The sequence below is a fragment of the Lutra lutra genome, chromosome 11, assembly GCF_902655055.1.
Source record: "Lutra lutra chromosome 11, mLutLut1.2, whole genome shotgun sequence".
Taxonomy (NCBI): Eukaryota; Metazoa; Chordata; class Mammalia; order Carnivora; family Mustelidae; genus Lutra; species Lutra lutra.
The window spans coordinates 90,310,096-90,336,647 of record NC_062288.1 but is presented as its reverse complement, the minus strand read 5'-3'; the positions used below and the strand labels follow the sequence as shown (position 1 = coordinate 90,336,647).

Genomic DNA, 26,552 nt, shown 5'->3' with positions numbered 1-26,552 from the left:
GTTGGACACTTAAATGACTGAGCCACCCAGTGCCCCAAGGTTTCTTCCTTTTTAAAGTGTGGTGTTGCTCAAAGAAAAAAATTACTAAAACCTATCTTTTACATGACTCTGTGTCTCATCTTCTCACCCCTTCCTCTTTGTTTTCCCCTCCTTCTGGCCATTATTTTTTCAGTCCTCTGACACCTAAACTGAGCCTTAATCACTATACTAAAATGATCTCTCAAGAGACCACCAATTAGTTATGTCTTACTAAGTGAAGACCATCTTCTCTCAGGACTCATACCTCTTTGATCCCTCTGAAGCTGACTACCTCAATGGAGGGGTTAGAATTATTCTAAGATTCTGGTGCTATGTTTCTCTCAGCTCTTCTACTGTTACATCCTGGTCTTGGGTCTCAGCTCTTCCATTTTTATATCCTGGTCTTGGGTCTCCATATTTTCCTACCTACCACTAAGAGTACTATCTAAGATGATGAAGACAGCATACGATGTCACAGCAGCCAATATTCATGGAGGGCTCACCATATGTTTGGGACTATTTGAATCCTCAACCACCATTCTATGGAGAAGGTTCTATGGTTACTCCTATTTTACAGAAGCAGAAACTTAGAAGGAAAGGTCAACTTGACCAAGGTGACACAGATTGTAAATGGCGGGAGCTGGAGTTCAGTCTCAGGCAGGCTAGACCCCCAAGCCTACCCTTTGACCTTGAACCACACTGCTACATCACCACATTGGCACCTAAGTCTCTGTCCTCAGTCCTTGGAATCTTTTCTCACTACTTTATTCACATTAAAATGGCCGATTTACAAACTGACAGCCCCAAATATTCATCAGTCTCCCCAGTCTAGTCAATTAACTCATTCTTCAGGCATGCAAACCCCATTTGAATGGGGTATAATGCAGGACTGGGAGGAGTACAGAATCTAACAACTAGGTCTTCAAGGAACTGATGGGGAAAAGGGATGTGTGTGTGTGTGTGTGTGTGTGTGTGTGTGTGTGTATCACTAAAGCAGAAAGTAATCCATACCATGAGAAAGTATTTCATTCATAAGGGAGATGGAAAAGGGAGATTATTTCTGAGTAAGGCTTCATGAACATGGTATTATTTAAGCTGGATTTGGAAAGATGTTCAAGATGTAGATTTATAGAAAAAGAAAAAGGAATTCTAGCCTAAAGGAATATGGAGTAGAGGCAAGGAAACAGGTGCATATGGAGAATGATGAGCCATTCAAACTGTCTGGAGTATAGACAGGGTGACAACACTTCCACGTTTGCCTAGAACAGTCTTGCTATAGGCCTATTTCCCCAACATAATTATTATAGGGCCCCTTTCACACTTCAGTGTCCCATATGAAAATTATATGATCTCTATCCAAAGTACAGGGTATATCAAGGAAGTAGGAGGAGACAAACCTAGAAAGATAAGATTGAATAGTGGCCCCACAAAAGGCCTTGTGCCAAAGAAGATAGGTTCTTCTATAAGTATTGGGACATCACTGAAGATTTAATAATGTGTATTTTAGGGGCGCCTGGGTGGCTCAGTGGGTTAAGCCGCTGCCTTCGGCTCAGGTCATGATCTCAGGGTCCTGGGATCGAGCCCCGCATCGGGCTCTCTGCTCAGCAGGGAGCCTGCTTCCTCCTCTCTCTCTACCTGCCTCTCTGCCTGCTTGTGATCTCTCTCTGTCAAATAAATAAATAAAATCTTTAAAAAAATAAAATAAAATAATGTGTATTTTAGGAGGATCAGGCAGCACTTACAAACACAGAATGAGATGGGAAAAACTACTGATATGAATACGTGAGAAGTTTTTGCAAGGATTCTGGTAATATATAATGAAGACCTGGACCAAGATAATGGCTGACGAGATGGAATGAAGGAGACAGATATGAAAAACACTACAGCTTAGCTGAGGTGTTGGCAACTTTTTCTGTAAAAGGACAAATAGTAAATTTTTTAGGCTCTATGGTCTCTGTTACAATTGCTCAATTCTGCCACTGTAGCTGAAAGCAACTATATAAATGAATAAATGAAGTTTTATTTCAATGAAACTTGATGTATGGACACTGAAATTAGAATTTCATATAATTTTGGGGCGCTTGGGTGGCTCAGTGGGTTAAAGCCTCTGCCTTCGGCTCAGGTCATGATCCCAGGGTCCTGGGATCGAGCCCCGCATCGGGCTCTCTGCTCAGCAGGAAGCCTGCTTCTCCCTCTCTCTCTCTCTGCCTGCCTCTCTGCCTACTTGTGATTTCTGTCTGTCAAATAAATAAATAAAATCTTAAAGAAAAAAAAAGAATTTCATATAATTTTCATGCCCATGAAGTATTGTCATTCTTTGATGTGTTTCAACCGGTAAAAGAAAACAAAACAACAACTTAAAAACCATTCATAACTTGTGGGCTGTACAAACACAGGTAGTAGACCAGAAGGCCTTAGTTTGGCAAACCTTGGCCTAGCTGGATACCATACTCAGACTTACTAATCACATCAGCATTTTGAACCTTTAAGCATCCTGTCGTGGGATAATCTCAGAATTATTAAATCACCTGATTTTATTCTCGGCTAGAACTGCAAGTACCTTGAGTAATGGAATCCCATTCATAATTGTTTTTATTCCTCACAAAAGACAATACGGAGCACATTCGAATCAGTCTGTTTACTTCCGCTTAATTGGTTTAATAATGGGTTCAAGGTAAAATTATAGTGAAAAAGTATTCATGCTGTTAACCAACTTCAAAAATATGTCATTCTGACATGCTTTACTTTTCTCAGACATCATCTTCGTAAATTGTCACAGTGCCTCGCGCTTCAGGAGAACGCAGGCTGGCTCAGGCATACACGCTGAGCAACTGGCTGAGCAGTAGAGAGACGGGTGATTCAAAGGAAACACACTATGCAGGTGAAATATTTTCAAAGACTTCTCGCTATGTCTATGTATAGAAATTCCATCTCAATTGCCTACAGAGCAAAAGATATTCTTTCCATAAATGTCACCATAAAACTGAAGTTAATTTTTTTTTATTTTTTTTATATTTAGCATCCTTTTGGCAAGGCAAGGCTGGAGAGAGTAGGTGGGTAGGGGGATAGGGGACTGGTGCAAATACACGGCATTGCATTTACTGAGGTTACTTCTACCGTATTTCCAGGATCTCTAGATAGTTTCAGTAAATGTAGCACTAGACAATCCTGCTGCTGCCTCCTACTCCTGCCCCTCATCAAACCATTTACTTTCACATACCTTCCCTACCCCCCACCATAACTGAGACTTGTCCCATCTTCCAAACTAATGTTCCTGGGATGTTGCTGCCTCCCTTCCTTGGGTGTCTGAAAAGTAGTATCTAATACTCTAGTATAACGACTCATGAACAGGCGAGGAAAATGATAGGATAAAGACCAGTCTAAAAATAAAAACTTCGTTTTCTGCTTCTAAGAACTGAGTAAGAAGTGTGATCAGTGATAGAATGTTGAAGTAACGTAAAATAAGGGATACAGAGCCAGAGTTGCTGTGATCAAAAGCTTCCCCTAAATATTAGGTATTCAAATGCCACCCTTCACCAGTCAGATGTTTTCCCTAGTCCAAATCCTCATTGCATGGCTTTGAACAACTCTTAATCTAACTCTAGAGGAATCTATTTCTATAAAAGATAGGCTGGCATATTTGAGGATGGGAAAAAAAGGTTAATCATGTTTCAGATACATTAAAAAAGGAACAGTTCTTAGGGGAAATGAAATCCAGAGTTCAGTTCCTTAGAGTCAAAAAAGCTCAATTTTAGAAGTCTGAACATGACTGTATGTAAAAGTACCTTGTGTTCCACCACCTATTACTTTCCCTAAAGCTTTACAGTAACTTTTCCATTTGCGCTCTAAGAGCAACTCTTTACCAGGAGCAAATGTTATCACTTCCTGGTGCTTTCCAGGCACCGTAACCCTGGTCATTCTCCAACTTTACCTCTACCAGCAGCCCCTACTGATCCCTTGTTACACGGGTAGCAAACCATGCATGTAGACCCCTATTCATAGGGAAGAGATCTACCTGGGTCATGAGATGAGCGCTTGCCTGGGGCACGTTGCTTGTTCCAGCCTGTGCGGCATCACTGATGAGCCCAACACCCACTCATGACACCTCCTTCCTAACTTTGGTTACTTATTCCCCCCCAGATAATAGCTTTTGTCTACACAAGCTATTGCCACCGAATCCCAGAAGTTTGAGTTCTAGAAACCTGGACATTAGTCCCGGCTCTGCTACTTACTGATGGTGTGATGTTGATCAATTAATTCAAACTTTCTGGACCTCAGGTTCCTTATCCATAAAGAAAGGGATAACTGCTGTTCTCAAGGGACTATTAGGGAGACTAAATGAGATTATGGTGGAAAAAAAAAAAAAAACAAAACCAAACACTCTGCCGAAGAGTGAGAGGTAGTCTGGGTTGAATGGAGCAGACTAATGAAAACTCGCCCAGACCTCTGGCCCCTGAAATTGGTCCTACCTTGCTGAGGTATGTGTGGAAGTAAAAGCTGGGAATAAAGTAAAATGAGGAGGGGGATACAGAGAAAAAACTAAATTAGGTAGTGGAAGGAGAAATACAACCAAATGTTGTATGTGCTGGGGGTGTGGAGAGTTGATGGTAAGACACAGCTCTAGAAGTATACCAAATATTAAGGAGTATTCTACAATCCAAATGCTTTAATCAAGTGGTTAAGGTTTCCTCTATGTTTTATAAAGTTTTTTTTTTTTCAGTATTTGTGGCCAAATTTCCGTGTAAGAGTTTTACTATTAAGTAATACTTTTGGTCTTATTTCTCCTTGTAAACATTCTCTCACACCAGATTTCATTCCAAGGATGTTCAAGAGACCTGTTGGTTCAAATATTTGTGTCCTCTGTTCTCTGAGCACCGGACCCACAAAACTGAACGCACAGCTGAATTTAGATGTATCGGTCATTACTTAAAATGAAATATGCCACTTAATCTCAACCAACTGTAGAAGGCAAAAGAGGAAGAGAGACTGGCAGATCTGCCCAAACCCTGGGCAGACTAATAGTTACCTCCGAGTGACAGAATAAAGGAGGACATTTTCTGCCACATTATACTCCGTATAATGGTCATTCTGTACAATGATCAAATTTTCTACAATGATCCTTTGGGTGTGGCTTAAAGAGAGGCACAAAAGAACAAGTACTACCCTTTGTAGATGGGAACGTTTATTTGCTGACAGATTGGCCCAGAATTTACTGCTATGAGATTTTTGCTTATGTACTTGTCGTGGAGAATGTCTAATCATCTTTATTTTAAAACAGACTTTTAACATAAGCACGGCCCCTCCGAAATAATCTGCTGCAACCTCCGCTTTTTTAAAGATGCAAAAATTAAGCCAGAGGGTTGAAATGATTTAAGATTACACAAATTAACAACAGCTTCCACACTAAAACCTGGGGATCCTGACTTCCAACTCAGAGCTCCTTCTGCTATACCATTCACTTGAATTACATTTCTTTAAAGTCCACCACCGTGGGGATTAAGGAGTGCACTTGTGGTGAGCACAGGGTGACGCATGGAAGTGTTGAATCACTACCTCGTACCCCTGAAACAAATATAACACTGCGTGTTAACTAACTAGAATTAAAAACAACAACAACAACAACAACAACAACAAAAGCTTATAATAAAAAAAAGCCCACCACCATATGAGGGGCATCTATGGTGGATGAGGAAAAAAAAAGATGGAATAAACCAGGGGCCAGGGGAGCCTCAGGGGTGAGAGTTTTAAACCAAAGTACATGCTGACATGTGTTCTGCTTTCATTACAGAAAACTGTAGTACCTCCTGGTGAAAGATGCCATTTGATTTCCCCCCACCCAGAGGCTGCATTTGGTCAGTTCACGTTCTGGTTGCCACTCACAAGCTGTAAAGCCTCGGTCATTTGGAAGGGAGGTGGGTAGGGGAAGAGGACTATAATAAGTTAGCAAACAACTAATTACCCTTTAACTTTACTTTTTCAAAGTAACTGTGAACTGTACTTCCATGATGCATTTCTCTTGTCCTTCTCTACTCATACAACCCTCATCCCTTTGAATGGAGGAGAAATAGACTTACTTTTTTCTTTTTCTTTTTCTTTTTTTTTAATTTTTAGTGATTCTAAGAACCTGTGATTTAGCTCGATTTGAGAGCTACGTGAAACCACTGCAGTTACTGGCCTCCTTCTCCTTCCCTGACATGCAGGCTTTTTCTGTCTACTTAGACGTTTAGGGCCAGGTCTGCCATCGCCCTAAATAGAGTGGCGGTGGCCCTGAAAACACCCGAGTTTGCTTCCAGGACCCCTGCTCCGTCACCCTGTGCCTCATACGTCCGGGAGAGATCAGTTCATCATTCCCTCCAACTCCTGTTTGTTCTCGCTGTCAAGACACCACGACCAAAGCGCAGTCCTCCTTTCAGCTGACAGATCTGTACGTCCCAGAAAGGCTTATTCTGAGGAAGGGACCTGAGAGGGACCTGGGGAGTCCGTGAGGGTGGGGGCTCAAGCGGCGGACGAGTGAGCACCAGATTCCCTCCAAAGACGGAATCGGGGGCGTCAAGAACTGGCCTTCCTGCACTCCAAATTAAAACACCACATCACTTAAAAACAGAAAGGTTCGCAACCGCAAAATTCTAAAACAAAACCACTCACCTGCAAGGAGGCCAGCAGCAGCAGCAGCAGCCGCTCCTCAGAGCCGCCGAGGAGCCAGCTCCTCCTACAACTCATCACTGCCGCCGGCATCGACGCTCTTTTCTAGCTCGGGAGCCCAAAGGGGAGGTCCTAGCCCTCTGCGTATTGGAAGGTCCAGCTGTCACTCCCTTAAGGCCCCGCCCCACTCCCGGGAACAGGTCGAGGTCTTTTCCGTTTCCCAAATCCCCGGGGTGGGCGGCCAGGCTCTGATTGGCTTTCTGAGGAGACGAGCACATTCTTCGACCAGTAAGAAGCTGACTTCGACGCCGGTGGGCGGGCTTGGGCCTGGGGAAGTAGAAAAAAACAAAGCCAGGAGCCTTGCCGGGTCCATAGAGGAACCTCAGGCGTTGGGAGAGTTTAAGTCGTTGAAGTGCTAGAAAGCAAAAGTTTCGGGTCGCGGAGGAGATCCCTGCCAGTGTAGAGAAACGTCCGCGGAATCCAGGAAGTGATGAGGTGATACCTTCTTTTACTCCTGGGAAATTTCAACCCGGGGATGTAGGCGGGAGTTCGCGCAGATGAAAGCTCTTGCTTTCCTTGTGGTTGTCAGTCTTAAATCGTCATTAAAGCGAAAGGCTTTTTAAAGTGCCCGATTTATGGGCAGTCACTCGCCCCCCCTTCTCTTAGTACTTTTATAGGGACTCACCTTAGGCAATTCCCTGACACTGTTTTGGTTGGGAAAGAAAAGTGATAAGTGGATTGCACTTAAAGCTTATAGAACAATTGAAAGGAGAATGGAATGGAATGAGGAGGAGAATTGTAAAAACTTGGAGGCCACAATTACTGAACCAGAGAAACCCATGAAAATACCCAAAGCCTGGCACAAGGCCCTTAAAGCGCATCTAAGTAGGCTTGAACTCTTATCCCACAAGACTCTGAAGCAAGTGTCGGAACTCTTGGTTGGGTGAGAAAAGGAATTGTATGTTTGTCTGGCCACGTGGGAGATCGCCCTTCTTGATTTCTAGAAGCTGTCCTACCTAGTGTTTAGTGTCTTTTGAGCTTTTCCTGTTTCATCCCCACAACAAGTTCAGTAGGTTTGTGACCACCAACCATAAGCATAAGCATAAGTTTGAAAAGATAATCTTTCCACGTTTTAAACTCTGTGACATACTGTGTATTGAATTCATTAGTGCTTAAGTGTTTGTTGTTAGTTCATCTCATTTATCTGTCTTAGAGTATAACAGTTCCTCCTGGGATCTCAAAGAACATATCTTCGATTCTGGAAGAGCACAGATCCAAGGCCCGACAGGTTCCAGCAGGTGATGGGTCCCACCTTGTGATAGTTGGAATTTTTAACTTGCACAAGATCAACTAGAGTCAGGTCAGAGCAACTGGAGGAGGCAGCCTCCAGTCTCAATGCCCAGGAATGTGGCTTCCAAATCCTATACTCTTACTCATTTGTTTTTCCTCTTCTCCCTATCAGATGGGGACAAAGTGAGGGGAAAACTTTTCTACCGTAGTGTCACATCAGAGGTCCCTTCTCGGTGCCCACCATCCCTACTCTGGAGGTAAAGACAACCATACATGTGTCAGAGTCTTAGGAGCATTTGACATTTAGGGATACTTACATAGGACTTAAGGGCACCTGCCACTGGATTTGGTTTTGTTGTGGATACCCACAGAATGCTAGTTTGTCACATAGAACATTAACAATATCAGACATCACCTGCCTTTTAGAATCTCATTGTACAGGTGAGCAATTTGAAGTTTAAGAGATTTATTCACAGTTACATAGCTGGTTGGGGGCAGAGCTGTGACAAGAACCCAAGGTTACCAATTCATAATTCTGAGAAAATGTCTTCTCTTCCACTGCCTCCACCCCCTCCCCCAAAAAAGCAATAGTTTTTTGTTTGTTTGTTTACTCAAGATTACTAGTGTTAAAATTAGCTTCCATTAAGGCCAATCAGGAGGAATTTAATTCTGATATAGCAAACAGCGTAGATAGGAAAATAACTGTGTCTCAGTTCATTACTTTACTTTCAGCAACTTTTGGTGTAATCCTACTTTCATCCAAGCAAGGAATGAAAATGCAGTAAATTATTATAGCTATGTTGTCTCTTTGTTTTTCTGTTATGTGTGTGTGTGTTAGTCAGTGTTAACACATGTGGTAATTAAAGATTGGTAGTGGATTGTCTTATTCAGAACCTGAATAAAATACTTTTGTGATAGCACACATACCTGGCCCAAATAATTTCACAGCTATTTGTACAGAGGCCCTGGCCTTTGAGGTGGGGTTGAGCTGGTCCACCAAGCATCAAAGCATCTACTGACCTAGGCTATTCTGCCTTTTTCTATCTTGGCAGAGCTATTGGTTCCCTCCTCTACACCCTCCTACTAGCAAACTCCAGAATTCTTTGGCCCCGTAGCCAATGTACAACTGTCTCTTCGTCTTCATGGCTATCAGGTCACATCATAGTCTTGTTTGCTACTAGTATCTAGTGTCCCACCACAGCCTACCTTCTTCAGATTCAGATTAAAATCTAAATAGGATAGTAGGCTTATGTTTGGCTCCCACCATTGCCCTATTAAGTACAGGTGGCCTCTAGTGAAACCTAAAGCTGAAAATGCTCTCATGAATCAGTCGTGTAGACCCACCAAAGGGACTTTAAAGCCGTCTGTCCCTTCATTTCACAAGTGAAAACACAGAATCCTCCTCTCACAGAGTACTGTGAGGAACAACAGAGGCAATTTTGAAACAGTTTTGTAATCTGTGAAGCGCCTGACGTCAGCCATTTTCGAGCACTGGGAACTTGGGCATGACGCTTGACCGCAGCCTACGTCTTTATCTGTGAAATGGGGAGAAGCCCTAAGTGACTAATGTGAAGATTCAATGCCATAATACAGTGTCTACCTGGTACATAGAAGGGGCTCAATAAATGGTAGTTATCCTGAACAGTCACAGGAAATGATAAGTGTAAAGTGTTCTAACTACTCAGAAAGACTCTTATTTTAAAAACTCAAGATTAAGTTTGGGCCTTGTGCTTTCTCCCCCTTTCCTGCTCTCAAGCAGAGACCTGAACTCCTGCAGAGGATACAGGAGGTGACTGTCAGGAGGCAAAGTGGAGAAGTACACACAGATCTACTGGCTTAGCCAGGAGCCACCAGTATTGGGAAGCTTGAACAATGTGCAATTTCCCTATTCTAAGTCTTGACATAGAACATCATCAGGCAGGAAGAGAGCCAGGTTGATTTTTCTTTTTATTCCATTCTCCATTCAGGGTGGGTGGGAGCCCAAAACTCTTTAAAAGGTGGGACAAGGGAGAAAGGGAGGAAACTTGTAGATAATCAAGAGGCACCTTGCCCTACACAAATTCTTTACCTCACTGCTGAGGAAAAGGCCACATTTCTTTAAAACACTTGTTTTTCTGTGGGGATGAGCAAAAAGTCACAATTTCTGCCCAGTGGAATCGTTGTTTAATAGCTGTGTCATATTTATATATTATAAATCTATGTTGAAAAAATACTACATTTATCATATAAGGTTTAGAAAAGAAAATATTTAAAACCCCTGTAACTCTACCACTCAGAATTTATCATTGATAATTATTATTTCCTTCTGTTTTCCCCTATAAATCAATTATTTTAAAAAAGGGAATCTATAATATATATACTATTTTATAGTCACATTTAGTTCATTTATCATGAACATGTCTCCCTGTCATTTAATACTCCTTTTCAATATGTAATTCCATCATGTACATGTGCCTTCCAGTATTATGTCTCACTCTTCAGCTCATCTGCTACTCTTGGACATTGAGGAGTTTTCACTTTCTTGAAAAGATTCAGGGATTTAAATGGGCTGCTTCTGTCCCCCGGTGACAAGGTGCTCTGGGAATGTCTGGTGAACTGAAGGGACTGCCTACTGGCCACAGTTCTTTTTCAACAAGGCTAACGATAAAGGTGGCCAGGAATTTTTTTTCTCTCTGCCAGGTGTTGCAGAACCTGAACACTGAGGCCATGTAAGTCTGAAAGTTCCAGGAAGGAGGGTTGCCCTTTGACCCCTGCTTCCCTCAGGGTTTCCAGTTCTTTAACCTGAAGAAAAGGAGTTTAAGTGGCAGAAAAGTTGGGGAGGGGGTGGGAGTCAGGTCTCCATTAATAGAACCTTGCCAGACTCCTGGCGTTGATATGTCCTTTCTATAGATGAGGAGACTAAGGCTCAGAGAATTTGTCCAAGCCCACAGAGCTCGTTAGCGAACCAGAGGTTGCCTCCCATGCTTGGTTCTGAAATTTGGACTCTCTCCCCATCCAGCTTCCCACTCTTTCTGAAAACTGATGAATACAACTTCCTTCTTTTCTTTCTCTGTGAGGAATTTGTTGTCAATCTTCTAGGATATATTTGTTATCTACTCCCTAAAAACAAAACAAAACAAAATCCCCTACTGTCCAAGAATTCCTTCCATCTGTGGATTTTCTGAGTTGGCTCACTCTTTGCCTGAAGAATATATCTTCAGGGTTTTTTAAAGAGTTTATTTATTTACTGGAGAAAGAGAAAGAGCTCAAGCAGGGGGAAGGGAGGAGGAGCAGAGGGAGAGGGACATGCAGACTCTGTGCAGAGTGCAGAGTCCGATGTGGGACTCAATCCCACAACCCTGAGAGCATGACCTGATCGAACACCAAGAGTCAGATGCTTAACCAACTGAGCCATCCAGGAGCCCCAGTCTTCAATGTTTGATGAATAGTCAGATGACTTAGCTTTTTCCACATATTGCTTATTTTCTTACATAAGTGACCTTACTGTATACATTGGAAGGTCAGAGTCATAAAAGGAAGGTCTTAAAACCCTGCAACAATTTAACATTATACATAGTTCCCTTAGCTTTTGGGAGTTCTGAAGTATGACTGTGCATGTGGATAAGTGTGTGTGTGTGTGTGTGTGTGTGTATGCATATACGTATATACTTAATATGAAATGTGACTTGAAGTATGATATATATGACATGAAGCATGTGTATAACAATGAGTCTGTTTTTCTGGTTTGGCTCATAAACTGTTTCTGGAGGAAATTCTGAAAAAGGGTTTTCAGAATTATTTGGAGCCATGAAGCATTCTTGAAATGGGTGTATAACATCCCAATCTGACACTTTTAAGCCAATAATGCTTATTTGGAAGTGTAATTTCTAGAACGTTTTGTTACAGTCTCTTTATACAGTCTTACCTAAATCAGTTTCAATCAAGGATACATGTTTTAAAATAACCTTTTTTCCATTCCTCCTCTTCCCCACCACCACCCCTACACTATCAACACCCTAACCCAAGCTACCATTACCTCCTGCCTGGAGTTTCTCAGTAGACTCCTAACCAAATTTTCCTGATTCCACTGTTGCTCTCTTTTAGGCAGCCAAGGTGATATGGGTAGAGTATCTTTGTAGTCATATGACAACTAACCTCACAGCCTGTCTAGTTTAAAACACTGCATTAGTAAATAAATCTTCTCATTGGAGGAAGGAGCCTGGATGGCTCAGTCCATTAAGCCTCTGGCTCTTGATTTCAGTTCAGGTCATGATCTTGGGGTTGTCAGATGGAACCCCAGCCCCTTTCAGGCTCCACACTCAACAAGGAGTCTGCTTGAGATTCCCTCTTTCCCTGTCCTTTGCCCCTTAACCCCCTTGCAAATAAATAAATCTTTAAAACAAAACAAAACAAAAAACACTGCACTGGTTTTCCATTGTTCCTAACGTTGGCCTGCCTTCTTTGTCCCTAGGACCACTAGGCCTTCGTATGTGTACTTGTAGAACGCTGTTCCCTCCCAACTTAAAGCACAGAACAATAATCCAAGTTTCCTAACTCCCAGGCTGACTCTCTAATGCAAGTATATTACTGGGGACTAATAATTATCCATCAGGAAGACAATATGATTTGGAGGTTCAAAAGAAGTGTAAGAGTGTGGGCTTGGAGCCAGTCTGCCTGCGTTCCAATCCTGGCTCTGTTCTGTACTAACCATGCAAACTTGGGCAACTTGTTGAGCATCCTGGCCTCATTTCTTCTGTTGTATAATGAGCACAGTAAAAGTTCCCACCTTATAAAGCTGTATTATTTATGTAAGTTAACACATGGAAAGGAGCCCAATAAATTTTCACTTTAAAAAGTCTCCACGATACATTAAAGACCCAATATTATTTCTTATGTATAAAGTAAAATCAACCTTGCTGATATTCTCTTGTTTTCTTCTGGAGAAAAACAGACAGAGCAAGCAACTGGGAGGCCCTCCTTGGGAAGGTGAAGGCTGGTCCTAGCAGATAACGTTGCAGGGGCCACACTACGGAGAGTAAGGCATATGATTACTTATGAAAACAAGTGCCAGGCCACAGATGCCAGTGTATTGAGATAACATGAAGCTAGGGGTTTTTAAAAATACAGAGGGGGGGAATTACTAAAGAAATCTAAAATGGTATAAAGAAATCACAACAGCAAACATAGAAGCTTATGATAATTTCACTTGTAAACAAGTCTGTTTACAAGTGAAATTATCATAAGCTTCTAAACCAAACCTTGTTATGTAAAGTATCTTTTCCCTGTGTAACAGACTGTTTTTTATTGTTATGTTAGTCACTATACAGTACATCATTAGTATTTGATGTAGTGTTCCATGATTCATTATTTGCGTATAATACCCAGTACTCATTATAACATGTACCCTCCTTAAAACCCATCACTGACCTACCCCTTACCCCTACCCCCCTCTCCTCTGAAATCCTCAGATTGTTTCCCAGAGTCCATAGTCTCTCATGGTACATCTCCCCCTCTGATTTCTAGCCCCCTTCAGTTTTCCCTTCCTTCCCCTAATGTCCTCCATGCTATTGCTTATGTTCCACATAATAGTGAAACCATGTGATAATTGTCTTTCTCTGCTTGACTTATTTCCCTTAGCATAATCCCCTCCAGTTCCATCCATGTTGACGCAAATGGTGGATATTCATCCTTTCTGATGGCTGAGTAATATTCCATTGTATATATGAACCATATCTTCTTTATCCATCTGTTGAAGAGCGTCTCAGCTCCTTTTACAGTTTGGCTATTGTGGACATTGCTGTAATGAACATTGGGGAGCATGTGGCCTTTCTTTTCACTACATCTGTATCTTTGGGATAAATACCCAGTAGTGTAGTTGCCAGGTCACAGGGTAGCTCTACTTTTAACTTTTTGAGGAACCTCCACACTGTTTTCCAAAGAGGCTGTACCAACTTGTATTCCCACCAACAGTGTAAGAGGGTTCCCCTTTCTCCACATCCTCTCCAACATTTGTTGTTACCTGAGTCGTTAATTTTTGCTGTTCTAACTGGTGTAAGGTGGTATCTCAAGGTGCTTTGGATTTGAATTTCCTTGATGGCTAATGATGTTGAATATTTTTTCACATATCTGTTAGCCATTTGTATGTCTTCTTTGGAGAAATGTCTGTTCATGTTTTCTGTCCATTTTTTGACTTGATTATTTGTTCTTTGGGTGTTGAGTCTGAGTTCTTTATTGATCTTGGATACCAGCCCTTTATCTGTAATGTCATTTGCAGATATCTTCTCCCATTCTGTGGTTTGCCACACCTTTGCTGTGCGAAGCTATTTATCTTGATGAAGTCCCAAAAGTTCATTTTTGCTTTTGTTTCACTTGCCTTTGGAGATGTGTCATGAAAGAAGTTGCTGTGGCCAGTGTCAAAGAGATTACTGCCTATGTTCTCCTCTAAGATTTTGATGGATTCCTGTCTCACATTGAGGTCTTTCATCCATTTTATCTTTGTGTACAGTGTAAGAGAATGGTCGTGTTTCATTCTTCTATACATAGCTGTTCAGTTTTCCCAGCACCATTTACTGAAGAGACTGTCTTTTTCCATTGGATATTTTTTCTTGATTTGTTGAAGATTAGTTGACCATAGAGTTGACGGGCCATTTCTGGAGACTCTATTCTGTTCCATCGATCTATGTATCTGTTTTTGTGCCAATACCATGCTGTCTTGGTGATCACAGCATTTGTAATATAGCATGAAATCAGGCAACATGTTGCCCCCAGCTTTGTTTTTGTTTTTCAGCATTCCTCTAGCTATTCAGGTTCTTTTCTGGGTCCATACAAATGTTAGGATTGTTTGTTCCAGCACTTTGAAAAATGCCATTGATATGTTGATTGGGATGGCATTGAAAGCATAAATTCCTCTGGGCAGCATAGACATTTTAACAATGTTTATTCTTTCAATCTATGAGCATGGGATGTTTTTCCATCTTTTTGTGTCTTCCTCAATTTCTTTGATCAGTGTACTGTAGTTTCTAGAGTATAGATCCTTTACCTCTTTGGTTAGGTTTATTCCTAGGTATCTTATGATTTGGGTGCTATTGTAAATGGAATCAATTCCCCAATTTCTCTTTCTACAGTTACATTATTAGTATATAGAAAAGCAACTGATTTCTATGCATTGATTTTGTATCCTGCCACATTACTGAATTGCTGTATGAGTTCTAGTAATTTGGGTTTTCCACATAAAGTATCATGTCATCTGTGAAGAGAGAGAGAGAATTTGACTTCTTCTTTGCCAATTTGAATACTTTTATTTCTTTTTGTTGCCTGATTGCTGATGCTAGGACTTCTAGTACTATGTTGAACAATAGTGCCAAGAGTGGGCATCCTTGTTGTGTTCCTGATCTTAAGGGAAAAGTCCTCAGCTTTTCCCCATTAAGAATGATTTTCACTGTTGGCTTTTCATAGATGGTTTTTATGAAATTGAGGAATGTTCCCTTTATCCCTATACTCTGAAGAGTTTTAATCAGGAAAGGATGCTGTATTTTGTGAAATGTAGCAGACATTTTTGAGGCTACCTGAGGTCCTAGAATTTTTTAACAGAATGTTTTCTGGTGGCTTCCAGAGCTGTCATTTCTATAGCTACTTCTTTTTTTTTTTTTTTAAGATTTTATTTATAATTTATTGGAGGGAGAGAGCAGGAGCAGGGGGTGGAGCAGAGGAGGAGGGAGAAGCAGACTCCCCACTGAGCAGGGAGCCTGATGTGGGGCTTGATCCCAAGACCCTGGGATCATGACCCGAGCTGAAGGCAGATGCTTACCACTGAGGCACCCAGGTGACCCTCTGTAGCTACTTCTAAGTGCTGTTTTGTGTCCAGAGAAAAGCTACTTTACCTATAGCTCTGTGACTCCAATGTGAGTGAGACAAAGCTCTTCATATTCCCCATCTGAATCTTCATAGAATCATTACTACTTAAATTTAGAAAATAGCTTGACTGGCTTTGTTTATCATGAGTTTTCAAGTATGGAATAATGAGACTAAGCAATTCGTTATCAGTCTTGTGACCATCAGTCAGTACCAGCAACTGAGCATTGGTCTTTTTATGCCAGTTGAGTACCATAACTAGTCCCTGACATCATCTCTTAGTGAGCTGTCAGATAAGAGAAACAGGGAAATCACCTGTTGCTAACCACAGGATGTAAAAGTTTGCAAAAAAGGTTATTCTGTAAACTAGTTATGATTTATAAGGTGAATAATGGCAAAGGCACCAATGCTGATGATTTTTGACATGCTGAAACATGGGATTACTGTGATCCATGATTACTCAGTGCCAGTGGAAGCAGAGAATTGCAATGCCGAATGACCTACATGTCTTCATCTTTGAAACTCTAAGCAAGTGTGTAAAGACCAGGCATCTATATCTGCTAAAATTTCCCTTGTGTTGAAAATTATGTTTTTAAATTTTATTTCTTTTATTATTTTTTGTCTTTTCAATCTTTTAAAAAATTTTTAAAATTTCTTTTCAATGTTCCAGAATTCATTGTTTATGCACTACACCCAGTGCTCCGTGTAGTACATGCATAATACCCACCACCAGTCTCACCCAACCCCCCCCCCCCAAAACCCTCAGTTTGTTTCTGAGTCCACAGTCTCTCATGGTTCATCTCCTGCTCCAATTTCCCCCAACTCACTTCTCCTCTCTATCACCCCATGTCCTCTGTTTTATTCCTTATGCTCCACAAATAAGCGGAATCATATGATAATTGACTCTCGCTGCTTGACTTATGTCACTCAGCATAATCTCTTCCAGTCCTGTCCATGTTGCTACAAAAGTTGGCTATTCATCCTTTTGATGGAGGCATAATACTCCATAGTGTATATGTACCACATCTTCCTTATCCATTCGTCCGTTGAAGGGCATCTTGGTTCTTTCCACAGTTTGGCGACTGTGGCCATTGCTGCTATGAACACTGGGGTACAGATGGCCCTTCTTTTCTCTACATCTGTATCTTTGGGGTAAATACCCAATAGTGCAATTGCAGGCTCATAGAGTAGCTCTATTTTTAGTTTCTTAAGGAATCTCCACACTGTTTTCCAAAGTGGCTGCACCAACTCACATTCCCACCAACAGTGTAAGAGGGTTCCCCTTTCTCCACATCTTCTCCAACACATGTTGTTTCCTGTCTTGTTAATTTTGGCCATTCTTACTGGTGTAAGGTGGCATCTCAGTGTGGTTTTGATTTGAATCTCCCTGATGGCTAATGATGATGAACATTTTTTCATGTGTCTGTTAGCCATTTATATGTCTTCTTTGGAGAAGTGTCTGTTCATGTCTTCTGCCCATTTTTTGATGTGATTATCTGTTTTGTGTGTGTTGAGTTTGAGGAGTTCTTTATAGATCTTGGATATCAGCCCTTTGTCTGTTCTTTATAGATCTTGGATATCAGCACTTTGTCATTTGTGAATATCTTCTCCCATTCCATGGGTTGCCTCTTTGTTTTGTCAACTGTTTCCTTTGCTGTGCAGAAGCTTTTGATCTTGATGAAGTCCCAAAAGTTCATTTTTGCTTTTGTTTCCTTTGCCTTTGGAGACATATCTTGAAAGAAGTTGCTGTGGCCGGTGTTGAAGAGGTTACTGCCTATGTTCTTCTCTAGGATTTTGATAGATTCCTGCCTCCTGTTGAGGTCTTTTATCCATTTTGAGTTTATCTTTGTGTATGGTGTAAGAGAAGAGTCGAGTTTCATTCTTCTATACATAGCTGTCCAATTTTTCCAGCACCATTTATTGAAGAGACTGTCTTTTTTCCACTGTTTATTTTTTCCTCCTTTGTCGAAGATTATTTGACCATAAAGTTGAGGGTTCATATCTGGGCTCTCTACTCTGTTCCACTGGTCTATGTGTCTGTTTGTGCCAGTGCCATGCTGTTTTCGTGATGACAACTTTGTAGTAAAGCTTAAAATCAGGCAACATGATGCCCCCACTTTTGTTTTTCTTTTTCAACATTTCTTTAGCAAGTCAGGGTCTCTTCTGGTTCCATACAAATTTTAGGATCTTGTTTTTTAAATTATTGGTTGTTGTTTTTTTTTCTAGAGAGAGAGAGCACTCATGCAAGAGCAGGGTGGGAGGGGAGAGGGACAGAGGGAGAGGGAGAGAGAGAATCCCAAGCAAGTTCCACACCCAGTGCGGAGCTTGACCTGGGCTCCATCCACAACCCTGAGATCATGAGCTGAGCCAAAATCAAGAATGGGATGCTTAACCAACTGAGCTACGCAGGTGTTGCCCTGAAAAGTATTTTTAAGTCTAATAGGAAAGATCCTGTGTTCTCAGCTCCAACCCCAATAATATTAGGCAAAATATTAATAACAGACCAACTTTTAACAAAGTATTGTAGAAAAGTTATATTTTTTAGTCCCCCAAAGGGTAAATTTAACAAATATATGCATACTTTATTATATTAGGTATATAATATATAAATATATATATTCCTCTTTACTTAAACTCCTATATTTCCTTATGCTATCTCTCTGCCTTCTCTAAAAATAGAGGAGAAAGAAGTGCAAAAAAGGAAAAGGAAAAATGAAAAAACAGTAAAAACTTTAGAAATGCACAGGATTTGTTCTCAACCTGCTAATCAAAGCCAAAAGTAACCAATTATTCATTAAATGTCTCCTAATGTTTGGGAAATTGTGGTAGGGGGGCTCCTGGGTGGCTCAGTGGGTTAAGCCTCTGCTTTTGGCTCAGGTCCCGAGATTGAGCCCCCCTTGGGCTGTCTGCTCAGTGGGGACCCTGCTTCCCCCCCTCTCTCTCTCTGCCTGCCTCTCTGCCTACTTGTGATCTCTGTCTGTCAAATAAATAAATAAAATATTAAAGAAAAAAAAAAAGAAATTGTGGTAGGGGGTGCCTAGGTGGCACCCAGGATTAAGCGTCTGCCTTCGGCTCAGGTCATGATCTCAGAGTCCAAGGATGGAGTCCCCTGTCAGGTTCCCTGCTCAGCAGGGAGTCTGCTTCTCCCTCTGCCCCTTGCCCTGCTTGTGTGCACTCACACACACTCTCTCTCTCTCTCTCTCTCTCTCTCTCTTTGTCAAAAATAAATTAATTAAAATTTTTTTAAAAGTTAGGAAAAAAAAGAAATTGTGGTAAGAATTTTGAATAAATTGAGTTAACAGTGCTTTTAGTGCCTACCATGAACTGTGGTAGGAGCAAGAGGTTTAAATCTAAATGAAGCATTTTCCTTGTCCTTAAGGAGCATGCCCAATAGGAGAGAGACCCAATTCATGCATTTTAAATTATAGCCCAACAAATATAAATGCCAGTGCAATTACTGAGGTGTTTTGGTGGAAGGCTAGGGGATGCTTACGTGTGTGTAGAGCAGGCTCTGGGGGAGCAAAGAAGTTGGCAGTTGGCCTGAGTGCCCTGCAGTATGTAATCCCTCGTTAGTCATTCCTTGTCTTTCACAACCTTGATGTGTTTGAAGAGTACAGATGATTTTGTCAAATGTCTCTCAGTTTGAGTTGCCTGATGTTTACTTACAACTGACCTGGGGTGATGCACGTTCGGTGAGAATACCATGGAGTACTGTGTTCTTCTCATACGGGGTTCGGGATGTTGATGTATCTTATCAGTGGTATTAACCTTGATCACTTGCTTTAAGGTGGTTTCTGCCAAGTTTCTCCACTTAAAGTTACTGAATTTCCCTTTGTAATTGGTAAATATCTTGGGGCAGATATTTTGAAATGATGCAAACTTTATTTCTCCACAAACTCTGACCCACTAACTTTGTCATCTATGGATGGAGCTTGTCTGCAAGCATTATTATTGTGGGTGTTTCATGGTAATTTTATATTTTTCTCTTTCCTTTTATACTTATTCACTCACATTCTACTGTAAGGAAGAGCTACCCCATCTCCCCCACTTACTTAATTAATTACTTTTATCAGTATGGACTCATGGATATTTATTATGTTTATGGATTAAACTCTAACACTGTGGTGATTTATCTTGCTGTCCAGATTGTTCCAGCTTTGACACATGTTCTTACTTTCTGGTGCTACAAGACATTCCAGGTTCATCTCACATGTTACCCGTCCAGGCCCTGGAATCAACTATTTCTGCAAGGAGCTCTGATTCCTGTCTTACTTAGAGTGGTGTTTGGAAACCAAGATCTGAGCACGAGATGTGACACTGGCTAAAATTTCTGACAATTACAAGTTGATGAAAATTCAGAGTAATTGGAATTCATATGCCTATGGGAATTTGTACAGTTGGTTTGGAAAACAATTTAGCATTAGCTAAATACCAGTAATTCCACTGGAAAAACTCTCGCCCGTGTGCAACAGGAGTGCGCACAACTTTGCTCAGAACAGCACAAAACTGAGATAATCCAATGGCCATCAGTCAGAAGAAAGATGAATAAAGTGTGTTATATTCTTCAAGCAGATTCCTTTAAAGCAGTGGAAATGAAATACAGCTACACACACCAACATGAGTGACTCTCAGACACATAATACTGCCCCAAAATGAGTATCTGCAGTATGACTCCATTTACTTAAAATCTATCCACATGCAAAATGACACAATGTGGGCATTTGTAGGGATGCACAAATGATCAGATGATAAAGCTGAAAAGAAAAGGGAATGATAACTACAAAATCCAGGAAAGTGGTTACAGGTAGGGGGTGGGAGGCAGTGGCCTTCAGAGGTATTGGTGATATTTCTTAAGCTGAAAGATGGGTTATTGGATACTCATTGCATTTAGGCAGGCATATATGTGTGAAATATTGCATAATGAAGGTGGGGAGGATCTGGAGGTAAGGAAGGAAAAAGAAGAGAGGAGGAAAAGAAAGGATGGAAAGATGGAGGGAAGGAAAGAAAAACAAAAAAGCATTCCTGTATGTGGTATCTTAAGATCTAGTTAGTGGTAGTTCAAATTCTGACATAAAATATCTGTTTGGCTTTGGACGAATCACTATACTTCTCTGAGACTCGGTTTTCACACCAGTTAAATGGGAACGATGTACTTTGCCCTCTGTGTTTCCCTGTGTTATTGTGAGGACAGAATGAAATACTTGTACCGATAGAATAATACTTCAAAAAAGTAGCGAAGTCTTCAAAAACATAAAAGAAAAAAATTGGGACGCCTGAGTGGCTCAGTGCATTAAGCGTCGGCCTTAGGTTCAGGTCATGATAAATCACTAAAGAAACTGCAATCTGGTTCTACTCAGCCTGAAGGAAGGTAGAAGAGTAGACAATGTTCATGTACATTGAGTCTTTACCCCTTTAAAACCTACCCCGGGGCGCCTGGGTGGCTCAGTGGGTTAAGCCTCTGCCTTCAGCTCAGGTCATGATCTTGGGGTCCTGGGATAGAGCACCGTGTTGGGCTCTGCTTGGCGGGGCGGGGGGGGGGGGGCTGCTTTCCCCTCTCTCTCTGCCTGCCTGCTTGTGATCTCTTTTTCTATCTGTCAAATAAATAAATAAAATCTTGGGGGGAAAAAAAATCTACTCCAAATCAGCTAAGCATACACAACTTCTGGAATTTCAGATCTCACCCTGCCCCACTCCATACATGTACATTTCCTCCTTTCCCTCTTAACCTCCCTCATCATATATTTTCTGTTTATATCTCTGAAACACCTTGACTGTAATGCACAAATGAGCTTTTTTCTGGGCTCTAACTAGAACTGCATTTCTCATTTAATCTTGGGTAGTATCATTCCTTATCTACTGAAGTTAGGAGTTGAACTATCACCAAAATAAAAAAAAGAAGAAGAAGGAAAAAAAGAAAAGATTTTTGTCCTTATAGCAGAAATTATTTTCTTTTAAATACACAATAGAGGATTTATTTTCATCAAGAAAATGTGCTTCTTTCAGCAAGCAAGGTTATGTATGAAGTCATCAGTTCTGTAAAAGGCAAGGAAGAAAACAACTAGTTCAAAGAGGGCATTCCCCCCCCCTTCTTTTTGGTATGCAATGTCACATTCTTGAATACTTCGTATCAAGTCAATTCAATGGTAGAGTGTGGTGTAATACATAAGCATGGCTTGGAGTTAGGAGACTTTGGGTCTACTTCCACGATTTACTAAACTAGCTGTGTGACCTTGGGATAAATTGCTTAAAACTAATGTAGGTTATTTGTCTGTAAATTTAAGATGTTAACTATCTGACCTTTAAAGTTGTAGGCTTTCTCTGACGTGGAGAGTGAAACTCTTCCCCTAAGCCAGAGTCTTTGAATGGGTCTAGAGTGGTCCCAGATCAGTCTCCTCCCTGTCCCGGATCCATGAGAGAATAAATATAAATCCTCCGTTGAAACCTCCTGATTTGTTAAAATTAAAAACAATCAAATATAATAAAAAAATTAACAAACCTACCATGAATGAGAATCAGGAGAAAACAATAACTGAGAATTTAGATATTGAAACTATCAGAGTGTAAAATAATTGTGGATCAAGTCTTTCAGGAAATTAAAGATGGAATGAAAACTGAAAAAGGGTCAAAATATAAATCTAATAAAAATACCAGGCACATTTGAAAAAACACTTAGAACATTTATGGATATCATATAATTATCAGTGGACGAGTTGAACAGCAGGATATATGCAGCTGAAGAGAGTTAAATCTGAAGGAAATATGCTTTAACACATAGATAAATAGATATGGAGGAGATGTTAAACTACATGGAGAGTATAATGAATAAGTATAACATATCTAATTTGAGTTCCAGGAGGAGGAAATAGAAAAAAGGCAGTATTTGAAGACATAAAGGCTGAGATTTTCCCAAAACTATTGAAAGGACATGAATCCACAGATAGAGGGAACAGGGGTCCAAAACAGAAGTAATAAATAAAAAGAAATGAAATCTTGCCATTTGGGATGACGGGGATGGAACTAGAGGGTATCATGCTTAGTGAAATAAGTCAATCAGAGAAAGACAACTATCATATGATCTCCCTGATATGAGGGAGAGGAGATGCAACATGGGAGGTGCAACATGGGAGAGGTGATGCAACATGCAACAAGGGGGTAGGAGAAGAGTAAATGAAACAAGATGGGATTGGGAGGGAGACAAACCATAAGTGACTTTTTTTTTTTTTAAGATTTATTTTATTTGACAGAGATCACAAGTAGGCAGAGAGGCAGGCAGAGAGAGAGAGAGGAAGGGAAGCAGGCACCCTGCTGAGCAGAGAGCCTGATGTGGGGCTCGATCCCAGGACCCTGAGACCATGACCTGAGCCGAAGGCAGAGGCTTAACCCACTGAGCCACCCAGGCGCCCCCCATAAGTGACTCTTAATCTCACAAAACAAAGTGAGGGTTGATGGGGGGAGGGGGGGTTGGGAGGGGGGGTGGGGTTATGGACATTGGGGAGGATATGTGCTATGGTGAGTGCTGTGAAGTGTGTAAACCTGGTGATTCACAGACCTGTACCCCTGGGGATAAAAATATATGTTTATAAAAAATTTAAAAAAAAGAAACTCCCACCCAAATATATGTTAGTAAAACCAAAGAATACCAAAGACAAAGAGAAGATCTTAAAAGTAGACAGAGGGGAAGAAAGTAGATAATTTACAAAGGAGGACATGTAGATATCAATTTCTCAATAGCAACAGTGGAAACCAGAACACAGCAGAATAATATCTTCAGAGTTCTGAAGAGAAGATGACTTTTGAGCTAGATTCTTGGATTTAGCAAAACTGTTTTTCAAGGACAAAGGCAATAAAGACACTTTCAGATAAGGATAGATTGCATTTGCAACCAAGAAACCTTATGTAAAGGAATTTTTAAAGAATGTTCTTTGAGGCACCTGGCTGGCACAGTCAGCTAAGCATCTGATTCTTGGTTTTGGCTCAGGTCATAATCTCAGGGTTGTGAGATCGAACTCCATGCTGAGCCTTGGGTCTGTTTAAGACTCTCTTTTTCTCTTTGCCCCCCCCTCCTTTCTTTCTCTCTCTTTCAAATAATAAATAAATATTTTTTAAAAATGAATGTGCTTTAAAAAGAAGAATGGTTCTAAAAGCAAGCTCAGATACCCACATGCAAAAGAATGAAGTATACAAAAATTAGCCCAAAATAGATGAAAAACCACAATGTGAGAGCTAAAACTGTAATACCCTTGAAAGAAAACATAGGAGTAAATCTCCATGATCTTGGATTTGGGGATGGTTTCCTAGATATGACACCAAGAGCACAAGCAGCAAAAGAAAAAAAAAAAAACATGCTGGCCTTCAAAATTGAAGATTTGTGCATCAAAGGACATGATCAAAAATGAAAGAACAATTGGGAACTATTATTTGTAAATCATGTAAATCATGTGTCTAGTATTCAGAATTTGGAAGAATTTCTACAACTCAACAATAAAAAGACAACCCAGTTAAAAAGTGCAGGCAAATAATCAAATACACATTTTCCAAAGAAGAGACACAAATGGCCAACAAACATATGAAAAGATGTTCATTAGAGAAATGCAAATCAAAACTGCAATGAGATGCCCACTTCATGCTCAGTGGGATGGCTATAATTTTTTTAATGGAAAATAACAAGTGTTGGGGAGAATGTAGAGAAATTAGAACCCTTGTACATTGCTTGTGGGAATTTTAAATGGTGCAGCTGCTATGGAAAAAATTTTGGTGGTTCCTTCAAAGGTTAAACATAGCATTACCATATGAACCAGTAAGTCCTCATCTAGTTATAAACCCCCAAATTGAAAGCAGGTATTCAAACAAATACTTGTACACAAATGTCCATAGCAGCACTATTTACAATAACCACATTATGCTGAGCTAAAGAAGCCAGACACAGAAAGTCACATATTATATGAGTCCATTGGAAATATCCAGAATAGGCAGAGCCATAGAGACAGAAGATTGCTGATTGCCAACGGCTGGGGAGAGGAAGGAATGTGAAGTGATTGCTTAATTGGTATGAAGCTTCATTTGGGATCATAAAACTGTTCTGGAACCAGATAGAAGTGATGGTTGCACAGTGTTGTAAATGCACTGTCACTGAATAATACCCATTAAAATGGCTGAAATTGTGAATTTTATGTTATGTGAATTTTACCACAATACAAAAATCAGGGGCGCATGTGCAGCTCAGTTGGTTAAGCATCTGGCTCTGGATTTCAGCTCAGGTCATGATCTCAGGGTTGTGGGATCAAGCCCTGTATGAGGCTCCATGCCTAGGCACAGACGGTCCTTAAGATTGTCCCTCTGTCCCTCTGACTCTCACCCCACCCCACCCACATGTATGTGCTTTCTCTCTCTCCCCTTCACTACAAAAAAAAAATTTTTTTTTGCAGACACACAGAAATTAGCAAACATGAAGGTAAATCCAGACATTGTGTAATATAAGTGATGATGACAATAATGTCTCATTTCTGTGGTTCCAAAAATTAAAATTAAAATTGTAGACAACACAAACATGTGAGTTGAGAAAGGAGTAATCAGAGAATTAAAGTCCTGAAGAGAGACCCTATGAGAGCCATTGGCTCTCAAATGCTTTTGACTGTGATTGACAGTAGCAAGTGTCTTCTGTTGTCACCCAGTGTACACACTTTGTATATGACCGAAACCGAAATTTCACAAAATAGTCCTTGCCCTAACTATGTATGTTGTACACCAATTTCTATTCTAATTAATTTCATTTTAAAAATGTTAATTGTGTCCCATTAAGTTTATTTCATAAACCAATAATGTATTATAAAGTGCTACTTTAAAAAAAAAACTGGTATAAAGAGGGTGTGATGACACCCATGTAAAGATGTGGGCCAGAAAAAAAAAAAAAAAAAGAAAAAGTCTTGAGTTGTTCAGTATCTGCTGGGATTCTGGGTCAGCAAGCAAATGCAAATGGTGAATTGGCAGTATTTTCCACAATCTTTTGACGATGTCGCCATATTCCAGTATGGTAATCTCCATGGGGCAAAAGTGTGTTTCTACTAATGCACTGGAAACATTTTGAACAATTCTGAATTTGTATAGTGTTCTGTAAATTGCCAAGATAAAGTTCTCTTGAGTTACTCAGTATGGATGCAGCTAATGGAAAGAATTTCATATTCATTTCAAATTCATATTCATAGGCAGAATAGTGTGTCTCAGTTTGAAGAAATCGGAAGATCTGATTGATGGTCTTACTCTTGTTATCTTGGACAAGTGACTTCATTTGTCCTGGTTTCAAGTCCCTCATCTGCATAATTAAAGTGAACTTTAAGTTTTTCCTAAAAAGGAAATCTGTAATTCATCTAACAAGTCTACACAAACCCCTGATTTCTCTCTCTCCCTCTCCCTCCCTCTCTCTCTCTCTCTCTCTCTCTCTCACACACACACACACACACACACACAACCACACTGCATCAAGATGAAGGAAATTTAACATAGACTCTTATGAAACATTCACAACATTGGCATTAATCTTTTAAAGTAGGAAGTGATGAGAGGTGGTGATTTATTGAGCATAGTGTATATTTCCAGACATGATTTTTGATTTATAAGACACGTATAGCTTTTGAAAAATTAGTTGTTGATTGGGTGTGGTGTATTTTAGTTACTGCAATTTCAGGAGTTTTACCAGGTTAAGAAAGGGGATTATACTGGTCTGAGCCTGTACCAGTAAATATGCCCATATTCCATGGTAGCTAAATGGCTCATGT

General features: G+C 40.5%; 1 protein-coding gene and 1 long non-coding RNA gene across 6 annotated transcripts in view; one reads left to right on the top strand and one right to left on the bottom strand.

The window, feature by feature from the left end:
• The window catches only part of BPGM (bisphosphoglycerate mutase), a 33,470-nt gene extending 26,658 nt beyond the window's left edge, over positions 1 to 6,812 (bottom strand). Inside the window, exon 1 of one of the 2 annotated variants that reach the window (XM_047695479.1) lies at positions 6,664 to 6,812. The gene's annotated coding sequence lies outside the window, so the exon portion shown is untranslated. The remainder of the gene's footprint in view (positions 1 to 6,663) is intronic. The other variant, XM_047695480.1, reaches the window with a different exon arrangement.
• Positions 6,813 to 7,019: 207 nt separating this feature from the next.
• LOC125081182 (uncharacterized) lies at positions 7,020 to 20,349 on the top strand. 4 transcript variants are annotated; one of them, XR_007121603.1, is made up of 3 exons: positions 7,020 to 7,155; positions 9,710 to 9,883; positions 19,926 to 20,349. It is a non-coding gene; the product is annotated as an uncharacterized LOC125081182 (long non-coding RNA). The 4 variants fall into 4 exon arrangements; XR_007121604.1 differs by having other exon boundaries at positions 9,707 to 9,883; XR_007121602.1 differs by lacking the exon at positions 9,710 to 9,883.
• Positions 20,350 to 26,552: the final 6,203 nt, after the last annotated feature.